General features: G+C 43.8%; 1 protein-coding gene across 2 annotated transcripts in view; it reads right to left on the bottom strand.

Moving 5' to 3' along the window:
* Positions 1 to 19601, bottom strand: part of TMEM132C (transmembrane protein 132C) — a 190735-nt gene that overhangs the window by 149957 nt on the left and 21177 nt on the right. Inside the window, exon 1 of one of the 2 annotated variants that reach the window (XM_039560939.1) lies at positions 18559 to 18575. The exons of the other annotated variant lie outside the window; for it this stretch is intronic. The gene's annotated coding sequence lies outside the window, so the exon portion shown is untranslated. Of the gene's footprint in view, positions 1 to 18558; positions 18576 to 19601 lie in introns of those variants that run through there. 2 annotated transcript variants of the gene reach the window in all.

Here is a 19601-nt window from a genome sequence, read left to right on the forward strand (position 1 = left end):
GCTCCTCTGGAAGTCTCATGCTGGTAACTAGAGGAGAACTAATACAAAACATTCTTACAGGGCCAAGATCTTTCAAATGCAAAAGAGCTGGAAATAGATTTTTAACTACTTAAAATGCACCATCTTTCCCAAAACTGCGGGTCAAAACCTGCAGAGAGCAAGACCTAAGGAATCCTTTGTGGAAGCAGTGGTGATAAGAAAAACAAGAGTACTTCAGATCAGCCGGTCAAGAATAAACCATACAACTCCTCACTGTAATTATGCCAAGATGATAAAACTCTGAATTCAGATGAAGGTTTGTTATCCAAAATAAGGTAGTCCCACAATAGAGGCACCATATCTGTAATTCTCCTAGGGCTGCTGAATTACCTTAGGCCATTCGTTTCTAAGCAGGTAGAAGCTAATGTAAAATAACTGAAAAGTCTTTTGCAGAAAGAAATGCCTGGGGCCTCAACTAATGCTCAAAAAATGGCTTGGGGTCTTTGAAAGGGTGATTATGTAAAGGAAAGTGATATTATTAAAATTATAAAACCAAAATAAATTAAGGTGTATCAACATTAATGGTTGACTCAAGCAATGGGAAAACGTATATTTAAGCACACTTTCATTATTCATTCATATAGTTCCACATGATAAAGAGATGCCAGCAATAGTACAGGTGGTGGAAGAGCAGACATAAAAATTTGTTAGATATTTGATACCAGTCTGATTGCAAAGAGAAATTTCATTCCCAATAATGTTTACAGAAGGCAAAGGAAGTCCAATTCATCTTAAAAATAAGGGCATGATACCAACTCAGTCACAGCAATGGACTTCCTCCTTCTGGCTTTCTTGCTGCTTGGGACTGACTGAAAATCTGGGCAAGATAATTTTCCAATATATAAAGCCTCATGCTCTTATCCTAAAAAATAATCTGGATTCCAGCAGCGATTTAAACATTCTCTCCAAGTATGCAGATGCAACTCTTGCCTCCTTGGTAGGCCCCTACAGCTAAGAATGGGACCAGTCACTTAAACTGAAATACCTGCACAGGCAACCTGATTTGTGATGCTCAGGTCCCTCAGGTCTCAGCAAAATTAGCCCCATTAAGAAACGAAGCACAGTCTGGTGCCTACATATGGATTTAGCAATTCCACTTTATGTTAGCCAATTAGAAAACACTGGCTCTTTTCCTTTCCCAAATGCTTTCAAATTAAGGAGGGAAAAAAAAAAAATCAAAACACATAGCAAAGGCTGAACAAAGATTGGTACTTGATAGAATTTGCATGTAAATCCTCCAAGATTCAATTTTAAGTAGAAGCAAACAAGGAAAATATCTACTGCTCAGCCTTTCACAACAACCACACCAGCCTTATCTTGCATTTAAAGGCTTTAGAGGCACTTCAGGACTGTGCAGCAGTGTTCGCAGTCTGAAAGCTGTGAACGCTGCCTGTTGCTGAATAAATACCAGATTATTAAAATTATCTGCCCTAAGAGCAAACACCAAGGAGGTGCTGAGCCCTGACTGTCCTGTTCTCTCCTCAGCCCACCTCAGACCCTCCCTCACTGCACAAACCCACACTGACAGCTTCAATGTGCTCCTGGCTCCTGAAGGATTAATGGCAACTGGCAGAGCTCCCTGTCAGTAGAGTTCTATTTTCTGTGAGTTTCTCCCAACCTCAGCCATGCACAGCAGAGATGATTCATCTTCCTTGGTCATCCCATCCATCTGGAGCACAGGAAAGCCCTGGTTCCTGTGAATGCTGCCTCAGATAACATGTGTGATCAGGAACAGACCCACTGAACACTTACTGGCAAATATCTCTGGCTGAGGTATTTGAATTTGATGTGGGCTAGAAATATTTCCTTGGAGTTTTAGCTTCATTTCCTTTCAGAGAAACAATTCTCCCCATTTTCCTTCAAGCTTACATACTTGAATTACCCTATCTCCTTAAGCAGCAAAAAAGCAATAACTCAACAGATCCAGGAAGTACCAGTGGCATTATTAATGCAAATAAAGGATTTTTTCATAGCATTTTTAAAGTTATTACAAAAAGAGCATAAATAAGCCTCACTGATGGAATATTAGTATTAGATGTTGGTGGGAATCAGTTGCATGATACAGTCAAGTAAAAAACTTTTGGGACACATTTAATTCCTGTAACTGCCAAATAACCACACGAACAACTTTGTCCTGTTAAAACTCCTTCTGTTTTGCATTTTCCATTCATTTCCTTCCAGCCTCAACAGTCCCCAACTCAAAAAGCTTCAACTGAACCATAACAAGCCTCACAATAAAGCACCTCAAGAACTAAAGAAGACAAATGTTCTTCTGGCTTTTCAAGCTGCATTTCTCATTAGAAATGCTGCCAGTTGAAACAAATCTTGAAAGGTGAGCATGGGCTAATGGGCAGAGAAGTAAGATGGAAGCTGGCACACCTAGGTTTTATTCCTGATCTCTAGATTATTCACTAAAATACTAAATAGTGGCTGCTTTCAATCTCATTTAAGAAGTAACTACTTGCAGCCAGGATCACATTCCTCATATAAAGCAGGATGACAGACAACTGGTACAGAAGATTTCATTCCCAACTTTGGTCTATTCAGACAACAGAAGATAGGCTCGATATTGAGAAAACCCAGGCAGCCTCAACTCTAGATGGCGTTGGCAGCTCCTCTTAGAATCCATGAATGTGCTCCAAGGTATCAAACTCACGGAGATTGAGACTGGCCTGGTCTTACTGCAGACAGAAAGAGCTGCTCCTACTGAGCTGATGGGAGAACTAGAGAAGTCTGTTTAGTAATGCCAAAAGTGACTGAGAAGTTAAAAATACGCACTGGTTCTGTTGAGAATTACTATCATACTGAGAAAGAACTGAGCATCTATGAACCATCAGAAACTATCTCTCCATTTCTGCAGAGAATAATGGTGCCAGTAGGCAGGAACTGTGACTGCAGTGCCTACCACACAGGCACAGGTTAAATGCTACCATATCCCTGCCCTGATTACAGAATGTGAGTGAACTGCAAATTCCCCAAACAGAGCATTTGCACTTTTCATTCTGTGACTGAGCTGATTCACCCAACCAGGACTCCCCAAAATACCACGATTCCCGATACACTTAACCCTCACAGCTGCCAAACAGGAGCCTGAGTTAGTTCTCACTGGCACTTCTAGCAAGGATCTGATGCTGCTTAGGAGCTGCGGTTATGGATCTCATCTTTGGGAGGGTCACAACTTCCAACTTCTGCTGATGCTGCCACAGAAAGGGAAGTTCTGAAGGAGAAGCAGGTGGGAAACGGGGACCTTCACAACAGCAAGGGCTGGAAGCTCATAGTGTCTGGCACCAGGAGAAAGGTCTCTCCTCCCCTGCTGATCTGCAGTTACAGAATGGATTCAGGGCTCGGGCAGCAGAAGAGGGCTGGGAGGTCTGTCCAGAGACACATCAGAGCTGGCTGAGCCCCAGGACACCCAGGAGCACCGGGTACAGTGGGAGACGATTGCTGGAGGGAGCAGAGCCCTCCCTTTGCCAGCCTGCTGCCCAGGGCACTCTGCTGCCTTCAAGGGATGCTGTGGAAGAACTGCCAACGCCTCTTTGGCCCTGACACTGTTACCTGAGCTGTTCTCTCATCCAGGCACCAAAGCCAATGGAGCCATGGATCCCATCAAGTCCAAACACGTGGCTCTGGGGGTGACAGCCAGGCCAGGAGGCTCCGTGTGATTTTCCTCCTGGATCTCGTGTTGCCAGCAGGCCAAGAGCACAGCTGCACTGTGTGCTCAGTTCTGTGTGCTCCAGCAGAAGACAAACACACTCAAACAAGGCCAGCAAAGGGCCACTGAGATGCCTGAGGGACAGGAGAGTCTGACCCACGACCACTGCTTTGAGGCACTGCCTTCTGGCCACGGCTCTGCACTGAGCAGGAGCCATTTGGTTTCCTCAAAGCAACTTGAATCACCACCATCCCTCAGAGCTCTCTAGTCCTCAGTCCTAAAATGAGCCACAGCATTTGCACAGACTCCCCACGTGCTGGCTGAGCCCTGGACAGGGAAGGTTTGCACCAGGAGCACAGGTACACAAGGGGCAAAGCTGGATGCTGTTTGAGTCTCCAAAATCAGTTAGGGAGAGCTTGTAGCACTCAGATCTCCCAGTCACGTCACACAAGTATACATGGCACCCTTAAAGCAGACATTTCAGAAAATGGATATGAGAAACAAGATGTAAATGTTCTCCCACTTTGGCCATGCCAGCGATTGCTTTGAATTTATTACTGCTCTGCTGCCACAAATTCTTTATTGTGGAGAGCCAGTTCACTGACAAGCAGCTCCTACAAGCAGCCAGGACTGGCACACACACTCTGGGTGTGTTTCCAGGGCAGATGCCAGAAGAGGGCTTGTGGCCTCATGGTCTCCCAAATTACACCCGTAACTTCCAGAAGGAAGAGATAAATCACTCCCAAGTAATACCTGGCCACTCAGGTGAGGATGACCATGACCTGGTGACCTTTTCTTTGTGACTGGAGGGGAGTTTTGTTAATTCTCAGCACAGCATTAAAATGCTGCTTAAGTCTACTCCTATGACAACTTTTTATTTCAAATGATTGTTTATGAAATTTAATAGCAGCAGCTCATTCCTGGGTGATGGTGTCTTTGACACAGAACACTTAAAGTGAAATGCAAGTGGCATTTTTGTATGGTTCCTGTACCAAATATAATCACAGCCCCAGCTAATTAAAGTGCAGATGAGCAGCCATTAGGTCTGTACGAGTTAATTGGCCTTCTCAGGGGCCAAAATTAAAGTTGTAACACATCTAGGGTACAGTCTTTCAGGCTGAATTTGCATTACAACATTTGGAGTCTGGGAGCAGCCAGCACCCAGAACCAGCAATTCTGAGGCTCAACCTACAGGGCTCTAAAAATTTGGTCATTTCTTTCCATATTTGTTCGTAGGCTGAGCTCTTGTGAAAATCCGGCCTCTGGGGTTTAAGCAAAATTCAGTCTGTAGTGTAAACTCCCCGTTTTGCAGCTGGAAGTTGATGTCAGTAGTTTTCCCACAAACTGAACGAGCATCTGGCATGCCAGGAGTCTCCTTGCCATAAACAAAAAATCTGATAGGTTTAAAAAAACCTTTCTATTGCCAGCCTTACGTAAGTTTGCTGTATTCATTTTCTGGTTTAGACAAAGTGAGCTCAAAAAAATACCATAAATTCTTTGCCCAGACCTAATATCCAAGCCTGAAACTTTTTTCCTTGGAAACAGCTTGGTTATTCAAGTCTGGTAAAAAATTTGCATTTCTTGTTCCTAACCCAGATGAGAAGCATAAAACCATCTACATGAGAAAAAGTTAAGAAAAAAAAAAACCCTCCAGTAGCAATAAACAGATCACAACCTATTGCAAAGTATGAAAAACTGGCTGCAACAGAATGTGACTGTAAAATGGTAATGCTGTTATGCAGACTCAGTAGCTCGTTTAAAAAGAGTGCCCAACTCTTCCCTGCCTTCCTTCCTCTGGACTTTTTGTCCTTCTCCTTTCTGAGAATATGAATCTCTCAAATTATATTCACGAGAAAAATCACTAAATCACTGCTGCCAGTTGTTCAGGGCCTGGGCAAATATTGGGATCTCAGAGGAATTACAGACATGAAGACAGTTAACTGCTGAACAAAATATTTATGGTAGTTAATTGACAAGTAGTTAATTACAAGCTACTTTAAAAAACAAAGCTCATATTAAACTTTTTTCCATTATGAAGCGTGTTTTCCCTTCAGTGAGATGCTTACAGGATATACCCAGTCAGAGAGAGCCCCACTGCAGCCTGAATGCTGCTGCTGCCAAGCTCGGCCTTTGGAAGCTGCACAGAATGTCACCTATTTGCTGCTATTTTCCCTGGAAGTTTAATACATCCATCCAAAATCCAGCCATCTAAATCCACTTGGCTCGATTCATTCATTTACTTTTAGTTTTGCCTTTAAGCATCTCTCTAGATGTCTGAAAAGAAAGAGAAGCAATTACTTGATTTCATCCTTGGGATTTTAGCTCTCAGCCTCGGCATGGTGCCTCTTTAGTGCTTGATGAGTGTCTAAATTCTCCCCAGATTAAAGAGGGTTGTCTTCTTTCTCTGTGCATTATACACACAGAAGAGAAAAGAAAAATCAAAGGGGTCCAAACTTCACTGGGTGGAAATCCACTCGGTTTCCTTCTGCTCTGGAGAGGCTGTGCCAATTTACACGTGACAAAGATCTATCTCAAGGCATTTTTCAAGCAGATACATACATTTAAATATGCTAGAAACCCTTAGCTATGATGTTAGAGCCTGAATGAATTCCATACCGAAATGCCTCTTTTAAAGCTATAAATATGATCCCACTGAGTCAGCTTCCAGGAGGAACCCCCCAGGACAGTTTGAATCTGTGCCCCAGAGATCACTGCCTATAAACTGGAGGAAGAGGAATGGTTTGCTCAATACACAAAGTAGGGCTGAGCACAGAAAAATAATTAGAGAAAGCTACTGTTGTAGTTCTTGGGTTTATTTCTGTCTGGAAGTCCTTGAATAATGATCCCAAATGCACCACCAGTGATTACTGTTTCCCAGTGATTAATCAGCTGCAGAGTCGCCGTCTTTTTCCTTCTTCATCATCTCCCTGAGAGCAGAGTGAGAAGCCGTGCAGTGGCTTTTGGAAATGAAGCCTTTTGTTCAGCTGCTCCGTATGAAGCCCACATGGGGGCCATACATTTCAGACTTGAGCCTCTCTTTTCTCAGCCAAAATCCTTAATCTGCGAATTATTTGTACAAATGGGAATTAAAAAAGAATTTGCCCTCTTTTCCCCGATCCCTTCAGAGCCTGTGTTCCTAAGGCAGCTTTCAGCAGCCCTCCTTCTCTGCTCGGTAAAATGTGTGCAGCAAATGCACAGAACTGAGGTGTGGGAGGGAACCTCAGAGATAAGAACTCCCCTGGACAAATTCCAGCTTCACAAGAGATCAGAGCTGACCCCTCCAGCTATTTTCAGATCTCTCTCCAACAGAGGACTGTGGCTTAAGTCCTTCGAGGAAACACTAAGGTCCCCAAACTTCCAGGGCCCAATGGGACTGGTCCAAAGGACTCCCTAATTTACAATGCCTATTTACTCAGTAGTAAGTGTAAATTCAGATGTTTTTCCTTTTCTGTGACTCCTAAGTACCCACTTACCCTGCAACAGTTATCATTAACATTTTAACCTGGTAACAAGGAATCAAATATATCTATGTAGATATAGTAAGAGTAAGCAATAATCCACTCTCACGTTTGGGATAATATTCTGTTCACATCAAAGCTTGCTTTTTCCATGTTTTCAGCTTCTGCTGTGAATAATTTCACCCCTCTTCCAGAAAGCCCACAAATGAAACAAATGAGATCATACACAAAGATGATTGATCTAAGTGATAGAAATGCAGCAGCTAAATATGAATATATGATAAAATGCAGAAAACGCTAAGTCTCTGATTTTACTTAATAAGGAGGATTGTAGATGAACTTACACTGCATTTTTCAATGGATAATCTCCTTTTATCAACTAGGAAGAACCTTACTGATGCTGCACTAAGAAGCACTGTGCAAACTTTTATTACAGAAGCTGGGGAGGCAGCTTCTCTCCTGCTTAGAAACAGCTTCAGCCCATACTTCCAAGGCCTTTGCTCTCACTAGCAAGAAATCTCACTGCTGGGAGCCCTGCAGTGTTTCCTGAATGGCTGTTAAATTCAAACTCTAAAAATCCTTATCTGCAAAGCCATCTCAGACAGACAGTGTCAGCCGAGTCAGAGCTCAGCCCTGCTTTGATTCTCCAGGTACAGACACACCACCAAAATAACAGAGAACCAAATGTTATCCAAACCCCACATCTCTGACAAGAACATTCCCAAACACTGACATTTAGTACTCTGCTCACTGGTAAATCACACATTGAACAGAACAAGCACAAAGTTAATACCAAAAAGCAAGAAATGCAGACCTGGACCCTATGAAGGAAAAGACAGGATATACATTTCAAGAATGAGAGCTGTAAGAGAAGTCTGAGAACCATTTCCAGCTCCACAGTGCCATGTTACCTGATGTTTGCCATTTCTGACAATAATGCCTGCAGTTAACACATTCCAGCTGGGAAAGCAGTACTAGCATGTTAAAAAAACTCAGCCTTTGATGCCCTGATGAAACAAACCTTGGATTTTTTCCTAGATGTGCAAACCACCTTTGTAGAGCACTGCTAGGTACTGTAATCAGCCAGCCCTTCTGGCCATTCCCAGCTGGGACAGAATTACGTGGCCACAGAGTAACTCCCCTCCTTATGTCTGGAAATACAAAACCAATAAAGGTATAATCTATGGCTAAAAAAAAAAAAAAAAAAAAAGGAAAAGCAAGGGTTTTAAACTGTATTCCTAAAATAATAGCTAGTGTTCTAGTTCAGCAGCTCTGGCATTAAATTATTTCATGGGGAGAAAAATAATTTACTTTTTAACACCCATATTAACTGCCTCGAAAATATTTAGAGGTCTTTTCTGCTGTAACTTGAAAGGCACATCTTAACTTGCTCCTCATATCCCTGAAACTGTGACAAAAGCCTGCAAAACCCCCATCAGCTGTTGACATGGTTTTGTTTTCTGTAAAGACCCACATAAAAATTGATAGCAAACCTCAGTGCTTCTCTCCCTTCCTGACATAACTTGACCAGAGAATTCAAAGGGGTCAGACCACACAAATGCATGAATCACATTTGATCCTGGTTTATAGAAGTCAATGGAGTCATACCACAGATGGCCTTTAAATCTCCTGTGACCTGAAGGACTGATCAAATGCACTGCTCAGAGCACACTGGGTGTTTTTTCCCCACTGTCACCACAATATTTTAATCTTGAACGTACTTAGTTTCAAAGCACCCTTCTGAGGCCATGTTATCGCTTCTTGTATCAGGTGAACACAGCCGTGGTTTGCCCAAGGTTACACAGCCCGTGGTGGCAGAGCAGGGAAATTCTCTCCAGCTCCTAATTTCACATTTACAAATGTAACAGCAGCAGAGTACGGTACAATGGTTTCCTTACTCATAGTAGTCAACCCTTAATCATAAAAATTGCTCATGGGCATCACACAGAACCATCTAAAGATTGTGATCATGAGTCTGAAGGCACTCAAGAACATGGAATTCTTTATGTTCTTAACACAGGAGCCCCATAGGAACTTCTCACAGCTTTTATTTAATACAATCTTAGGAAGGACTGCTCCCAGCTCTGTAGTTTAAAATCTCACATGCTGATTTTGTGATACTCATCTTAGGACTGAGGAAATGTTAAGTCATTAATGAGGTAAAAATGTTACTCTACATCATAAAACTCAGCCAAAATGAGAATTAACCTAAGAAAGACCAGAAACTGATTGTCACAAATTCAAAGCCATGAACTCAGATCAGATGCTTTTATACCTTAAGGACAGTTCAAGCTGGAAATTTGTGATGAAACTCAAAACCAGGGAAAGCCCTCTGTGCTGTTGCCAACACAGTCAAGAGAAGAAAAAGCCACAGAAACTGTTGTGCATTTTCAATAGAAAGAATGTTATGGTTCTAGAACTGTATCAGCATCCAGACTTTCAGAAAGGAAAGTTCATGTGAAAGCTGCTAAACAGAAGACAAAATAAAAACAAAAAAGAGGGGATGGGAGAATCTGAAAGTCTCATAGAAGGAGATAAACCCAATTACAGATCAAAATTATTTTGTCTTCCCCTTCCAGTTTTAGGCATGAAGGCAGGTCCACCAGCTTTCAGTGGGAACTGGGTGATTCTCTCTGCTAGTCCCTTTGGAAAATGCCACCCCCATCTTCTCTACAGACTCATCTACACCAAGGATTTTTCCTTCTTTTGTGTCTGCACTGAAGACAGTACATATTCCTGAACTGCCTTCACCCCATCTTCTACTTCACTGAAAGTAGACAAAAAATAGCACTCAGTTTAGTTTTCTCTTTTTTTAAATCCACATCTTTGCTCCCTGCACTCAGCAATGGGAAACAGATTCAGCCAGCCTTAAAACACTATCTCAGCAACAAAGCATGCAATGTGCTCCATCTCATCTCTCCACTCCAACTGAGTTTACAGCAGTGGGTGGTTTTCAAACCTAACATTTGATCAAAATGAAAAACCGGGCATTCCTTTCACCCCATGACAGGCAGGCTGATATAAATCACAGCCTTCCCAGCAAGGGTTCTTCCACAGACAATGAGTTGTGGCAGTGCCTCAAAGCTCAGCCCCAGCCATTGTAAGAGAAAGTTTCAGGTTTTTAAAGCAGGCCTGGGCTTTTTACAACAGTACTAAAACCAAAGGAGGGAGAGAATTTATGGTATGGTTGTTTGAGGGGCAAAGAGGGTGTTTCCCCTTCAGAAGTTGTATTTGCAGTGCATTGCTCTGGGTAGGTTTCTGCCAGTGCCTGCTTTTAGTTTTTTGTATTTCAGTAGCATTGAAATCTCCAAGTTGGGGCAGCCTCACAGCATTCTACACTCACACACATTTACACATCCCACAAGTTCATTCATTGCTCCCTCATTGTTTTATCAGGGAAAAGAACCTCTTCCTCATCCACCAGGAGACAAGCTCTCGGATCTATCTGCTCAAGGAGAGGGCTGTACCAGACATCCTCTGGTTCTCATTTAGGAACACGAATGGTGTAGGTAAGCATTAAGCAGTAGCTGTTAAATTCATGTGTGTGTGTGTGTGCACAACACTGCAGAGTGTGATCAAAGCAAAGCTGATGCCGTACACTGCGCTGCTGCCTTTCCTCCCTAACCCAGTAACCTATTAGAAATGCCCTCCAGCCTCAACAATTTTAAGCCTTGACTTCAAAAGATCAGCTTATCCTGCAGGGCTAAGCTGACTGACAGGTGGGGGTCAGGAAGAAGCCCCGTCCCTCCCTGCAGCCGGGGGTGTAGAGTTGCACAAGTGGCCGGGCACGCTGGGGGTCCTGCTGCATTCCTGGAGCCGTGCGGAATGGGCCACCTCGGGAGCTGGGACACCTCTGTGCCCCATGCAGCCCTCTGCTGCTGCTCCAGCCCGGCTCTGGGCAGCAAGAGCCGTGTTTAATGAAGGCTGTGCCACGGAGAGGCGAGGAATCGGGGCTTTTGTGGAAGTCAGCTATGTTAACGTGGGAGCTGCCTGACTTAGTCTGCCTTCAGAGAGCTGCTCACCTGCCAGGGTGCAGGGTGCCAGGGAGGGCTCAGCAGTGCTGGGCACACCAGCCGGTCCCACTTGAACAGATGCACTCTCAAACCCTCAGGGAGCACAGCAAGTGTTTAAAAGGTGCCTATCCCAAAAATCAGTGAGCGTTGCTAACAGCTAAGAGTACAATGAACACAGCAGATTAAAAGAGGAATGAAGAAAAGGCCGAGAGCTTAATGAGCACACTGAGGAAAGACAAGCTCCACATAGAGAGGTTTGAGAGGCATCCAGGTGGAGAGGGCACCCAAGGGTTTGCCCCTTGGGGTTTGTGTATCTGTGATCAAAAGGTCAAGAACCACTGCAAGAGACACCAGGGCACAAGGTCTGTCACACACAGCCCCGGAGCAGGGCCCGAGCCTTCCCTCCACAGCTGGGGAATGCACAGCACACAAGTCACACCTGGGCAGGTATTTCTCAGCACACAAATACCCACAAAGAGAATCGAACTGTACTTTTCCTCTACACTCTCTTCCTATAAAGAGGGAATATCTATACTTATATATATAAAATTATACTTTTTTCTTCCCCAAAAAATTGTATAACTGAACTTAAAACACTTCTCTAACTAAGCAGTGCAGGGTTATATTCCAGCAACACGTCAGTTGTTTCCCTCAGTTGTGAGCACACCCCCCTGCCTCACCAGGTTTGCTGATGGCATTACTGTTCAAGGAACACATTCTCATGCAGTGTAAAAATATGAGATACAACAGCCAGGCAAATAAGGGTATTAATTACCTAATGAATGTATAGTGGTGTTTCTCTGAGAGACTAGAACCTGCTGTACAATCACATTTTCTGCCTCAGAAATATAAAAATCTAGAGGGAAACAAGTAAAATTATTTACTCCAAGTCCAGATTACGGGGCGGGAGGAGCAATTCAAAATTACAGGGAAACCAGTTAGTCTGTCTTCAGAAAGAGGTGCACACAAAGCTGACTTTGAAAGCCTTTTCCTGTTTTCAGACATGAATTTGGATTTCTGTGGCACACTATCCAAACCAGGCCACTACTTTGACTTCAACAGTCAACTCAGCAGTACCAGAACTTTCCAGTCACTGAACTTCAGCTGTGTGTCAATTCTGTGACTGGTAAATAATGCAGGAATATAAGCACAAGTCTTGGAGCAGTGAGCTCAGTGTCCTGCAGCCGTGCTGGAGTTGCTCTAAGGGACCCCAGAACATCACTCATGTGTCACTGCACATCACCATACAAGTCTAAGAACCCATTTTTCAGATATGAGAATTCAGCATAATGAGCCAGAGGAGGAGAGAGGGGAAAATAATAACACAGGCATATGACAAAATCAGTGGGTAATTTAATGTGACTGTCAGCATTTCAAAACTTACAGAACAAATGCACCAGGCTCTCTGAAAAGTCATCATAATGAGGTAAGAAAAGAGACAATACTCTTCTGTACTCAGATTTAACTACACTCCAAAATAGTATCTCCTTTCTCCTATCAGCATCACGTCAATACAATCTGGAGTGGGAACTGATGCTCATACACAGCACCAGGCCTTCAGCTTATTTCCATTGCTAACTTTAAATAACAATGCATGAATGGACAAAATGCCTGGTTCATAGCATCCTCCCTTTCAGCCTCTCCCTTGTCTCAGTTCATTTCCCCGTGGCATGCTTTGTTCTTAAAGCGGTCTTAACCACTCATACATCAAAATATTTAATCAACATTTCTTAGTCAGGAAATAATCCTGCTTTAGACCGATTCAGTGGGACACTCCGCAGTGGATTCAACATAAAAAAGGGTCAGAATGCATTTCCGAGGGTGCTTTTGAAAAATCAATGCTGACATGTTTTTAATGAAAATCAATAGGCGACATTAGATAATGAAACAAACATCCCGCAGCACCGCAGCCGGGCCATTTAGGCAATCAGCTTCGGCAGCGAGCCGAGCGCTTGGGCGTGCAAGCAACGCGGCCTTAAATAAACTACTTTTTCTTTCCTTTTTAAACGAGAATTTCAAAATCTGCTTCCTGTGAACAATTTCCCCTTCTGCCTGTTCCCTCGGTCCCTCCAGCTCCAAGTAAATCAGCCTGAGGAAGCAGTGTCGTGGCTCCCCTGACAGTGTCCCTGCTTTGGGAGCCACTGACCCGTGCAGCCGCCGCGAATGCTTTGACAAGCTGCGCTGCAGCCCCAGCGGGGGACACAGATCCATTAAAGGCCGGAGTTGTGAAACTCTTTAGAAGAGGCCTGTCCCTTCTCAGAGTAATTAATTCTTTGACTGCCACACTGAGACGCAATGAATGAACACATACTCTGAGGAGTAACAACTATGCTAATGTGGAGAAGCTGTGCGGACAAAGAATACAAGTGCTCGCTTGAATTGGGTGAGACTCTCTATATGCAAACTTACCGTGCCATACGCATGCCTGAAAATCAACAGAACTCGGGAGAAACCCACCTCACAGCCCTACAATTACACCAGACCTTAGTTCACACTTGCATATTCCTTGATAACCATCTTTGCACTGGTTTGGGACCTACAAAGCCCAGTCCCAAAGCTTTGGATGCAGGCACAGGCACGGTCTCTCCCGAGTACGAGGATGGGATCGCAGTGGGACCCCGGCACAGCCACCACCCCACCAAAAACGAGCTGGCTGGGGAGCACTGCTTGGGGGAGCCCTGCTTGGGGGAGCCCTGCAGAACACAAGCGTTCTCACAGGCTCTTCCCGCAGGGAAGGAGGAATTCCACCCACTCGGGCTCTGTGCATTTGGTCAGGATTTGAGTAAGTCATCCTCCATGCCAAACAGCCCCTGAAGTCCGTCAGTGTCTTCCTGGGTCTGACTCTACCTGTGCCAAACCGTGTGTTCTGTTTGCAAGATTTCAAACCACAGCTCAAATGAAAAAAAACCCAAACAACGTTGCAGCAGAAAATCATCCGAGAAAAAGGAATAAAACAACTAACAACCCACATGCAAAAGTCACTGATAAGAATGGAGAAACAAGGGCTCATTATTAAATGACACTAATAAACTGATGGCTGCAAGAATAAAACTTTCCACCTCAAGACACAAGCAAAACCCTTATCTCCGTTCTGTGTGACTCACAGCTTAATAAAAACAGAAAACAAAACGGAAACAAACAGCTGAAACATAACTGGAATAGAAACAGTTCTAGTCAGTTCCACTGCTTTAAATCCCACTGTTCCGAAACTAACAAGGAAACAAACAAACAAACAATTCCCTCTGTGGTTTGAAACAGTCACGCTTTCCAGGAAAGCTGGCAGACTGAGCAAAGCCAAGCACAAGCGGAGGAAGCGTTGCAGGTTTCAATGAGACCTTGCAATATCTGAGGGCACATTTGGAACAAAAGCCTACCCATGGAGTCAACAAGACGACGGCAAGATTCATTACAAAGTCAGACATGGTGTTTTGGCTCCTGGCTGGACAGAAGGCTGTAACATTAACACATGGTTCATTACAGCAGAATTAGAGCCTGGTTATTCAGGGCTGCAGAAATTAGGGATGGTACACATCAAACGTATTTTCCCAGGAAAACACAGGGCCTCCAGTCCAGCCCTAGAAAATCACTAATTATGGTGCAGAACCTATTTACACTCACAGAATACAACTTCTGTTTGGCAGTTCTTTGTCTTGATTTTTTCCACTGCAAAGTATTTCAAAGTTATCTTCCTGACAAGAAACAACTGACTATTTTTTCATATTACAGCAGAAATCTGAACAGAATCAAGATATAAAACTACGGAGTAATAGGAATGAATTTAATATTTTCTCTTAGCAAGCATACAATGATGTTTTATTAGCAGGATAAATTACTTTACACCTCATAAGCAAGGGCTGCTACCTTGAATTACTATTGCAATTCAGACAGTTCCACGTAATCAATCAAAGAAGATTTTAAGTCATTGCTATTTAATGGCTAATTCCTCAAAAAACAAAATAGCTGAACTCGTGCAATTAGCCTCCTATAGAATGAAAGTAAAGAAGATGTCATAAAATAAGTAAATGAAAGTAAAGCAATCCAAAGATCTTGGGGGGGGGCGAAAGGGAAGTTTCAAGTATTAATAGAATACTGTTAAAATACTTCTAACGAGTATAATATTCTATATTGATTTCTACTGAAACCCTTCTGGTAAAATATGCTTTTCAGTATAATGAAGCATGCTGCAATCTCATTTTGCAAGTTAGCATGCATTTGAAGAGTTTTTACTGAAAATAGGTTCAAGTCACCAGAACTGGAGAACATAACTCTGTCAATGTTTCCATTTTCTTAACCACTATCTATAGCAAATTACAATATTTAAATACCAGCACTGAAAAAAGGCTTCTTCCACTTAGAAATACATGTAAAATACCCAGCTTTAAAGCATCTTCCTTATTAACAATCTTTCTACAACATCACAATCTCAATTGGTATAAGTCAAAGGGCTTCTGCAATAGTAACAGAGATTCCATATTTCTTTGCTCCAGCTAAACTTTTGTGGCATTTTAATTATATCCAGATTTTAGAGAAGATACAGATAAGTGAGGCAGTGTCTCAATCTTTCGTTCTCCATTTCCTTCTGAAAAGAAATCAATCAGGTTTTTGATGCTGCTAAGAACCCAGTTTGCAATTCCTTTTCCAGTGAGCTCGTAAGCTCATTTCTGAACTTGCAAATTCCCACCCAGCTCCTCCTGCCTGTAAAGTGAGCTGGCCTGGCTGCTCACTGACAAAAGCAGGATAAAAAGTGTTAAGGGATACAAATCCAGGTGTTTCCATGAGTCACACGTGAAAGCAACACTTGTCTTTCGGCCCATGAGCCTTTAAAGGAGCTGAGAAGGGGACAATTGATGAGGGATGGTTGAAGTATAGAAAATGATATGGAAGAAAGCAATATGGGAAGAACTGGGAAGAAGTGGACTCAAAACCAACACAGCACTGTCTAAAATCTTCCAGAGCGAGCCACAGAGAGGTATGAACATGCACTGGGGACGAAGAAATACGCTGCCAGGTGTTTATAACGTGAAATGACATGCTCATGAAAAATACCGGTTATTACACTTGTTTCTCTTCTCCATGGGCTGCTTCAGCAGCCACTCGCTCAGCTCTCTTCTCTAAACTTGCTAAACTAATGTGATTAGCCCAATGAATCCCCAGAAGCAGCTAGCACATTTTCTAAGTGGCTGGCTGGCCACTGGCAAGGCGCTGCCTCAGCTGGATGGATGGCTGCCTCTCCCCAGAGGACAGCAATGAACGGCTTCAGAGCCCTCCCTTCCTTCCCCTGGCAATCTGTCAGCGAGCTGAAAGCAGCCTTCCCATTCCTCATCCCCACTGGTTATAGACCAGGGCATCAGTGAGCACACAAACCCGAGGGAACCTCCCCGCCACCTCCCAGCACACAAACGTGTGCACACCAAGTGTGAGGCAGTTCAGCAAAATACTTTCACAAATATATTTACCCACACACACACTTTTTTTTCCTTTGCAGGGAGGGAATAGTAAGGAACACAGTTTGAGTATTTTAAGCATAAAGAAGTGCCAAAGCAAACAGCTATATGAATGCACTGTTTCTCTGACATGCTGCATCTTGATTATTGTGGGGTAAAATGAAGCCTCATCCTCTTATAAAAAGAAAAGGATAATGCTTTCTATAGCCAAATTACCCACTCCAATGCCACACTGACAGAATGCTCAATTTTCAGCTTAGGTTTTACTTTATTTTCAAGTACCAGGTGGGGAACAGCCAGATTACAAAAAATCTTACTCCAAAGCATCCGCTCAATCTAGCTCCTCACCCACGGGCCCAAGTGTCATTCTGGCCCTGGGATCCAGGATTCCTGAGGTCAGACCCCCCCTTAGAGCTCACAGCCTTCCACTATCAACCCCAAAGCTCTACAGACTCCTCATCAGCTTCTCAAGCTTTACCACTTGCCACCTTGGTGACAAATTCCAAGTGACTTTACTAAGCAGCAGCAAATATTTCACTGCACAAGAATGATAAAAAAAAGAACTTGGGCAGGGGAGAGGGAGAAGTCTTTAAAGATTTTCCCTCTTCCCTCCTTCTCCTGAATAACAAGTCCATTTCATAAAAGATCAAGAGGGACCTTCTATGCCAATCTGTACTATCGAAAGCATAATGAAGAAGTCAGTCACTTCCTCAGTTACTGTGAGGGAACGTAAGTGAATTCCACAAAGGAACAACTGAAAGCAATCAGATTCACTTTCTGCACAGCTGGGAGAAAAGCAATGCTCTTACTTAAGTAAAAAAGGATTAAAAACCAACTTAAATTTGCTTTCTTCAGAACCATCAATCCGTTTGAATGAAGAGAGCTCACCTTTCAACTACAAATTGGCAGAAGTAGTGAATCACCACAGCAAATGCTGTGCCCTTCAAGGCTATAATAAAAAAGTCCTCGAGGCTTTTTTCCAGGGGTAGAACTCCCTCTACATCTTGAACAATCAACATCCTCCTTTATCCACTGTACACCAGTGCCCTTGTTTGCTTGCTGTGGCTGGCAGAGGTCACCATGAAGCACATGGCTAATGAGAGGCTCAGTTCATAACCTGTCTCAGGGCTACAGTTATTAGATTACTTTTCTTGCAAAGTGACATTTGAGATACTCCTCCCAGAGAACACAGCACACATCAGCTCCACAGCTGAATGGGTCTGAGCAGCCCATTCTGGGTGAAAGCACCTCCACACCGAGTATGCCCAACAAAGAGTCCTTCTAAACAATTCCAGGAGTGCTCCTGTAAGGGCTTTGCTGGACTCTGCAATTTGGAGAGAGCTGGAGAGTCAGTCTCTAGCTCACACGTCCAAACCTAGCGGGATACAAGGCCACAGCAGGAAAACACCCATCGGGAAAGGCTGCCGGGGGGGGGGGGGGGGAAAGGCAAAAGCTGCCCTGTTTGGCTACTGCTAATGCAATTAGCCTGAGGCAATTCACACAACTGCCTCAGCGCCCCGGGCACCCAGAGAAAGGGCCGGTAAGGAAAATACATGTACTGATCAACTCAGCAACCCTCACTGGCAATGACTGATACCCTGTTTGGGCTGGCAGGATTTGCCAGCCGTGCCCACCAGTCCAGCCCTGCCAGCACGCTGGGGTACCCCACCACACAGTAATGGTGCTGCAAACCAAGGAATACACACTTCCCTTAGGACTGCATCACTGCACACTCCTTCAGGCTGAGAGGGGAGCTGAAGAGCAGCGGAATAACCAGAACCCACCTAGCAAAGAAAATCCACAGCTTAGCTACACTGTGAAATGCCCTAATGAAATACTCCAAGGGAACAGAGTGGATCAAGTCAGTCCTCCCTCCCCGAATTCTGCCTTCACTAACACACAATACCGATGGGAGTGTAAAAAGTGAATCCCAGGCTGAGTGAGCTTCTCACCTTGATTGAATGAACAGTTCCTGGTTACAGCACTGTCACAGATGGCAAATGGGATCAGGAGGAGAACGGCGTTCAGCAGTCATTTCTAAAGACAGGGAATGATGTCCTGCACACCACTAGGATGCACTCCTCCCACGTGCACACTGCCTTCCCCCACTCCCATGTACCTGGCAGGATTCCATAGCTGCTCACCAACTGCTGGAAGAGAGAATACCAACTCTGTGCCATCTGAGTGGGGGAGAGGTGAAAAAGGCAAGGGAGATGCAGAATTACTTTTTCATTCAAATGTGAAAATCCAGAGATATGCATGGGTACAAGGAAGGGCAGAATAAAGCCTTAAATATTTAGTCTTTGAAGCTTTCACACTAATCGCTTAAGCCAACACAACATCTTAAAAATCTACGGAATTATCCAAAGCCTTTCTGTTAAGCCAGTTCTAAGGATACAATCAGTTCCTCTCCCGCCCTGACATCACACAAAGCGACTGAGGCAGCAGTTAATAAATCTAAGCCCCTGTGACAGATTTCATCTTCCACAGGGAAAAAAAAGCTGCAGAGGAAACCGAAAAATAAAAGAGGATCTGAGGAAAAAAATCTATTCATTGATCAGGAGAAGGAGAATGCTAAATTCACCTGGCAAACAGCAGCCTGGCAAAGGAGCCATCGAGACCACTTCCGAGTGTGCTGGCACAGCTTTGTCCTGGGTCGGATCAGCGAACCCCGGCAGAGGAGCTGCATGTTTTAAATGCGCCCATCCAGCCCTGCAGAAGTCAGAGCCAGTTTTTTGGTGCATTCAAAACAGCACTCTCCCTGCAAATCCAGGTTCACATCCCGAAATTCCTCAATGCCAAAAGTGTGTCAAATGACCAGCTCCTCTGGAATTGGCATTTTGTAGGGGAGAAATCCTCACCTGCCACAAATAGAGCCCGTCTCACAAAGGGAGAGGTGGTCACTTTCTTTTCACTGATCTCTGCAAAACAATTTACAGTAAACCCACATCTTAAAAAAAGAAAATACTTCAAAGCCATAAAATTAAAGCAGCCT

This window comes from Corvus cornix, chromosome 15 (genome assembly GCF_000738735.6).
Source record: "Corvus cornix cornix isolate S_Up_H32 chromosome 15, ASM73873v5, whole genome shotgun sequence".
Classification (NCBI taxonomy): Eukaryota; Metazoa; Chordata; class Aves; order Passeriformes; family Corvidae; genus Corvus; species Corvus cornix.